The following is a 6761-nucleotide window of genomic DNA, read 5'->3' as shown; positions in this document are numbered from 1 at the left end:
CTACTATTTCAGTCTGTGTAGCTTTGTCTTGATATGTAATCTGCAATAACATTTTTGTTAATATTGATCAATTCAATTGTAAATATGAAATTTAATATATTTAAAACTAGTCTCCGAATCTCTTTTGTTGTAACTGAATTTTGTATTTTCTTTGTTAACCACCAGCGTACCTGTGTATTATCTATTCGTACAATAAATTTGTTATATATACAATATTAAGACTAATTGGGTCCATCAAAGTTGACAGATTAATTATTATGTTTTGTTTTGTCAACTTTTAGCCAAATTATAACAAAGATTTATGTGTTTTGGTTAAGTCTTCTATACTTGAATATATTTGCATCACCAACCTAATGTCATTACTATTTTTCATCAAGTCCCTTGAAGCTCATGAAATCCATAAACAAGTAGTAAGATTATCTTGTAGCTATATAAACTTTTCTCTTATCCAAACAACGTAAAGAGAACAATCAGTAAGGACTATGGGGGTTGTTAACAGTGATCACTAGTATCCTAAATGAGCTGGTATGTTTATAGATAGGTGAGTGATTATAGGGCTATAAGCAAACTTCACTGTTAGTCTTTTCAGGAAAGCTTATACATTTTAGACCTGTGCTTAGTGATCATGTAGCAGTGGCAGATACAAAGTTCCAGACCGGTTTTCTTTGGCCTAAACATCACATATATCATCAAACACTTCTTAAAAATAGATGAATTGATTATGTTTTGAATCCATCACTACAAAAGGAGTTATGTATGTAATTGACATTGACGTAAAATCTTGGATCTGCCTGTGCATGTAATTAGGGAAAATAATGGCCGATCATATTGAGAATGTTTATTTTCTTAGAACCACGTGAGTACTCATAGATAACTAGTTAATTGGTAGCTCTTACAAAAGAGTATTCTTTTAGAACAGAACAAGTGCAAGCGAATAGTGGCGGAGCCAAGATTCAGCGGGATACAGAACATGGTAAATTCTTGATCTTGAGTATCTGAACTGATCATTTATAGTTTGAACAGATAAGAAAGAGAGTGAAAACTGAAGGTAGATATCAGATTGGAATATTTGTGATTCCAGCAACAACCAAAGAATATCTTCTAGGAACAAAACCATATAAGTTTAGCTTTTTAGTGGTGTGATGGAGTTCAAATGGTCTAAAGAAAATGGCAATATGAGAATGGGGATTTCAACTTTTAGCCATAATTGTTTGTGTGTTGTAGGTGGATAGGTCAATGGTAGTAGCTATTGTCAGTTTAGTCATAAAAGTATTTACTTAGCTTCCTCTTCTGTAGAATGGTCCCCCAGACCCTTTGTAGTTTATGAAAGCAAAATGTAATATTCTTAGAGAGAATGGAGAAAGGGCAATATTAGTAATTTCCAATACAAACAAAATGTCGTAAAGTCAAAGACTTTTTCAAACAAAATTATCCTTCTGACCAACTTTCAGCAATATGGATTAATAGTACTTCAAAGTAACATAATGACAAAAAAACTATGCAGGTCATGTGACAACTATATATTTCCATGAAGACCCAGGGAATTGGTCCCTTGTAGTTAGTTGATCATCATCAAAACAAGCTATAGGAATTTCCCCCCTTTTGAGGATGACAAACCCTAGAACTTGGAGCATCGAATTCATTCACCTTATTCAGTCAGAGTAATTGCCACTACTGTCAGTGACTGTTCCACCTATCATTATACACCATGCTTCCCCCTATCAAAATGCCATCATGCTTGAGAAAAGTTCTTCCCCCTATCACTATGCCAAGCCATCAGGCTTCACTAATATTCAACACATACATATATAATACCTAGTCCCTTACACATTAAGAAATGCATATACCTAGTCCCTCCCATATGAATTTAGTATTCCCTCTTTTGGTATCAATGAAAAGAAATTACAGGAAACCAAGAGTAAAATAAGCACAATTTAATTAACTCATGGCTATTGAGCAACACTAACATGTAGAAAAACTTTAAAGTTAAGGAAGAGATAGATGAAACACACAAACTCAAATTCATTGAAATGTAAATGGTAAGTATTATTTCAGTGTATAATTTAAATGTTCTAAAGAAAAATTCACATGAATAAAGAAAGATTAATAGTAAAAGGACTTGGGGAGAGGGTTTTGATAAGTAGTTCCATGATATTATTTTTTGTAGCATGATAGTGTAACAATTCATTGGTTAGATTCCTTATATGTTCATTCAAGCTATGAACCTCATCTGTCAAAGTTGGAACTCTCTTCTATAGTTCAGCATTATCAGTTCTAAGCTCTTTAGAGATGTTTGGATCTTTTTTAGAAAGATTCTCAGTTCTCACTTGCAATTTGTTGATCTCTTTATCCTTAGCAGTTATGTTGAATTTAAATTCCTCTATTATCTTGATAAGCTCACTTTGAGAGATATTGACTAATTTTGTTACACACTCAGTTTTGACCGGAGTCTTTATACCAAATAGTTATAGCATAGTTCCAGGAGTTCCATTCTCACAGATAATACAAATATGATCAAACACTTTGATCGACCAGTATCCATTAGGCATGCCATATTTTACATTTTCTCATGAACCTTATGCATATGCTTCATCATTAAGGAAGGTATACAAATGAAATCAAGAATGCTAAGACACTCCATCACATACAAACCAACAGTTGAAGCAATGTTCCTCTTTTGTGATCTAGGCAGAAGTATTTTGTTACCAAAATCAAAGACTAATTGAATGCCACTTTGGAATGATTTTCTATTCACTGCAGCCACATATATGTTTTTAACCTTTAATGCATTTTCCATGGACTCTATTGATAGTTATTGCTTTGGGATAGTCCTCATACCACTGATGGAAACCTATAAAATTCTCCCAAGTGATACAACATCAACATTCATCCTCTTCCCTTGAACTACAACTGTCATCTTCAGTTTATCTTTAGAAAAATCTAATATAGAATAGAATTACTTGGCTATCTCATCATAAACTATGGGAAAGATTCTTTCCATAAGATTGATCCATCCTTGATGTTTAACATGATCAACTAATTTTATCATACCTGATTTTGTTAACATGTTTGCGTCAAAGATTCTACCAGTTAGTACCTTTTGATTTTTAAAGAACTTGTTCCTCACTTTTGTAGACACAAACTTTCTTTCCTTTTCCAATTTTCCCTTTGTAAAAACACTGATGGATTTTTCTTCAAATATTTTTCTTTTCATAGAACTAGGTCCTTTAGAAGTTTGTTATTTCTCATCAAAACTTCTAGACTCCTCTTTGGGATTTATTGTTATCTTATTGACATTATGGTACTTTGGACCAAATACACTCTTTCTTGAGATATTCGACAGTAAGATAAAATTTTCAGCAACTCAAATATCATCCATCAATATACTACCAGAGATATTATGAGGTTTCAAGGATGATTCTTTACCATTAAGTTGAGTGAGGAAGGAATTTGGCTTTAGAAAAGTAAGAGAAGAAAGATGTTTTTCAAGAGGATTTGAGAGACGATTTTTATCTATGCTTACCTCAAAGTCTTTTAAAAGACACAGGAATGGGGAATTTGTAGCCATTTGGAAGTCCTTTTCATAGGAGGGATGTTTTTTACAAGATTATTCCTTTTGACAAGAAAAGGAGTGGGTACAGATTGATTTAAAGGAATAAATAAGCACAAGAAAGAGTTTTTGTGAGAATGAGATGTGATCAATTTCAATTTTTGGGGTGACTCATCCTTCCTTTTAGAATAGGGAAATTTTATGACACGGAGAGGGGGTGGACGTGGCTTTTCGGACAGAACAACAAAAAATACACATTCATGATACTAACCTATGAGATGAGACCAGGTTCCTCTCTTTCTTGAGTGAATCCTTAACTTTGTACATATTATATTTGTCCTCCTCTAAAGGTGTTGCCTTGGGTGTATACTTGCATAGGTATGATATTGAGTCATACCAACAAGTACATACTCTACTGAGGATACGTATCTTCTGATCATATCTATTTTTAGGGATAAAAACTAATTCATCTAGTAGGTCAAGTTATTTTAATCAACCCTAGCCTCATCTTATTTTTCACAAATTATTCCTTGTGAAGTGCCTTAGTAAAAATGTCTGCTATTTAATCTTCAATCTTGTAAAACTCCATACAAATAGCTTATTTCTAAACACTATTCTCTTAAAAAGTGATGTCTTATATCATTATGCTTAGTCCTCTTATTCTACACTAGATTTTTGGCCATGTTAAGAGCACTTGTGTTGTCACACATCAGAGCTATAGTATGGGTGACAATCCTAAAGTCCTTCAGATATTGTTTGATCCATAACAATTGAGCACAACAAAAATTTATAGCTATATATTAAGCTTCAGCAGTAGATAAAGCAACCAAATTTTGCTTCTTAGAACCCTAGGAAATTAAGTAAGAACCTAGAAAATGAGTTATTCCTGAGGTACTTTTTCTACCCACTAGATATCCAGCATAATTAGCATTAACATATCCTACTAGATCAAAACTGTCTCCTTGAGGATAATGCAGGACTAGGTCACCTGTACCTTTAAGGTATTTGAGAATTATTTTTGCAACTTTCAAATAAGACTTCTAAGGATAAGCCTAAAATCTTGCATACAAGCATACTAAACACAATATATGGCTTGATTGCAGTAAGATGTAGTGAGGATCTAATAATCCCTCTATACAAGGTCTTATTAACTAAGGGACCAAATTCATCATTATCCATCTTGGATCTAGTTCTAATTGGAGTTTCAATTGGCATGGTATCTCCCATCTTGTATTTCTTAAGTAGATACTTGATGTACTTCTCTTGACATATCATTTCCCTTTGAGAAGTTTTCTTGATCTACAAACCTAGAAAGAAAATCAGTTCTCCCATGATGCTCGTTTCAAATTCACTCCCCATTAATTTTGCAAATTCTTCACACAAGGATTTCGAAGTAGCTCTGAAAATAATATCATGAACATATATCTGAACAATCAGTAATTTGTTACCTCTGGACTTTAAAAAAAGAGTATTGTTAATTTTTCCTCTTTTAAAGTCATTTTCAAGAAGAAAGTTTGAAATTCTCTCATACCAAGACCTAGGAGCTTGCTCCAACCATAGATAACTTCGTCCAATTTGAGTACATCATAAGGAAAATCTGTATCTTCAAAACCTGGAGGATGATTGGCATAGACTTGTTCCTTCAGGTTTTCATTTAGAAATGCATTTTTGACATCCATTTGGAAGAATTTAAACCTCATATAGGCAACAAAATGAATAAGAATTCTGATAGCCTCTATCCTTGCTACCGTAGCAAATTTCTGATCATAATCAATTCCTTCCTCCTAGTTATACCCTTAAACCACCAGCCTCTCTTTATTTCTATTGATAGTTCCTTGTTTATTCTTCTTGTTTCTATACACCAACTTATACCTAACCATTCTTCTGTCAACAGGTATGTGGACCAGGTGCCAGACTTTACTTCTCTAAATTTGATGAAGCTCCTCCTGCATTATACTGATCCATTCAGTATCTTTAAGAGCTTCTTTAATATTTTAAGCTCAATTTGGGGCAGTAATACAAAGAATGCCATGGAATTTCTATCTTGAGCTCTTTTTTAGACTCCAAATTCCAAAGGTAAAGTCGGATTCTCAAGTGGATGAGAGGATTTATGCCTCAAATTTTACATTTTGGGATTAGTTCAACTAGGAACAGGTCCCTAATGAGTTTGACTGAATACTTTCTTTCGGTCTTCAATTGGAGATGGATTCTGTGACTGAGAGCCATGATCACTATCACTTTCCTCAATCTCATCTACATCATTTACATCTTGACTATCATCTTCAGTAGTATCATCTCTTTGAACAGGAATGATTTCTTTAATTTCTTAGTCTTTATCATAACCTGTACTCATTATCTTTCTTGACACATCAAAGACCACAAGCACACTTTCTTCGACAAATAGAATTTTTTTCTGAAAACTCTATATGCTTTTCTTGTTTAAGAATATCTCACAAAAATGCTTCAACACTTTTGGAGTCAAATTTTTCTAGATCGTTCTTCCCATTGTTTAGAACAAAGCTACAGATCAGCTCCACTAAGGCCGCTTTAAGTGCCCCTAGATAGCGGGGTTCTTCATGGCTTCCTATAGAAATTTGTTGGATCATAATGGTTTTTAGAAATTAAAAATGAAGAAAATTTTGTCTATAACAAAGTGAAGAGGGGAAATTAGAGAGATGAAAATAGGGAAAGTTTGTATAGATTTATATTGTGAAATTTTTAAATTGCATAGTGGATTTGGAACTGGCTATAGCAGGTAACTGGTTAATATAATAAGATTCAAAATAATTTTCTGTGGGCGAGCGATCCCGTAGAGGTCGAAAGGCCTATAATGATAGCTATGAATTCACCTTCAAATTTTTATAGTGATGCACCCAAATGGTCTAAAGTAGTAAATCTTAGGCATTCCATAGAACACAAGCTCATATGGGGTCTTGTTTAAGAGGGATCTAATAAAGCACCTATTTGTCACATAGCAAACAGTAATTACAGTTTTAGCCCAAAAAAGTCTTTGGAAGCCCATTTTCAATTAGCATAGTCTTAGTAATCTTTATGAGGGTTCTGTTATTTATTTTACCTACTCCATTTTGCTGAGGAATCCTTGGAGCAGAGAAGTTATGACTATTTCCATTGGTAGCACACAATCCTGCAACTTGGGAGTTCTTAAATTCAGTTCTATAATCAAATCTGACTTAATCAATAATACAATTCA

The sequence above is a fragment of the Capsicum annuum genome, chromosome 10, assembly GCF_002878395.1.
Source record: "Capsicum annuum cultivar UCD-10X-F1 chromosome 10, UCD10Xv1.1, whole genome shotgun sequence".
NCBI lineage: Eukaryota > Viridiplantae > Streptophyta > Magnoliopsida > Solanales > Solanaceae > Capsicum > Capsicum annuum.
The sequence above is the reverse complement of the archived record's forward strand: the minus strand, read 5'-3'. Positions refer to the sequence as shown.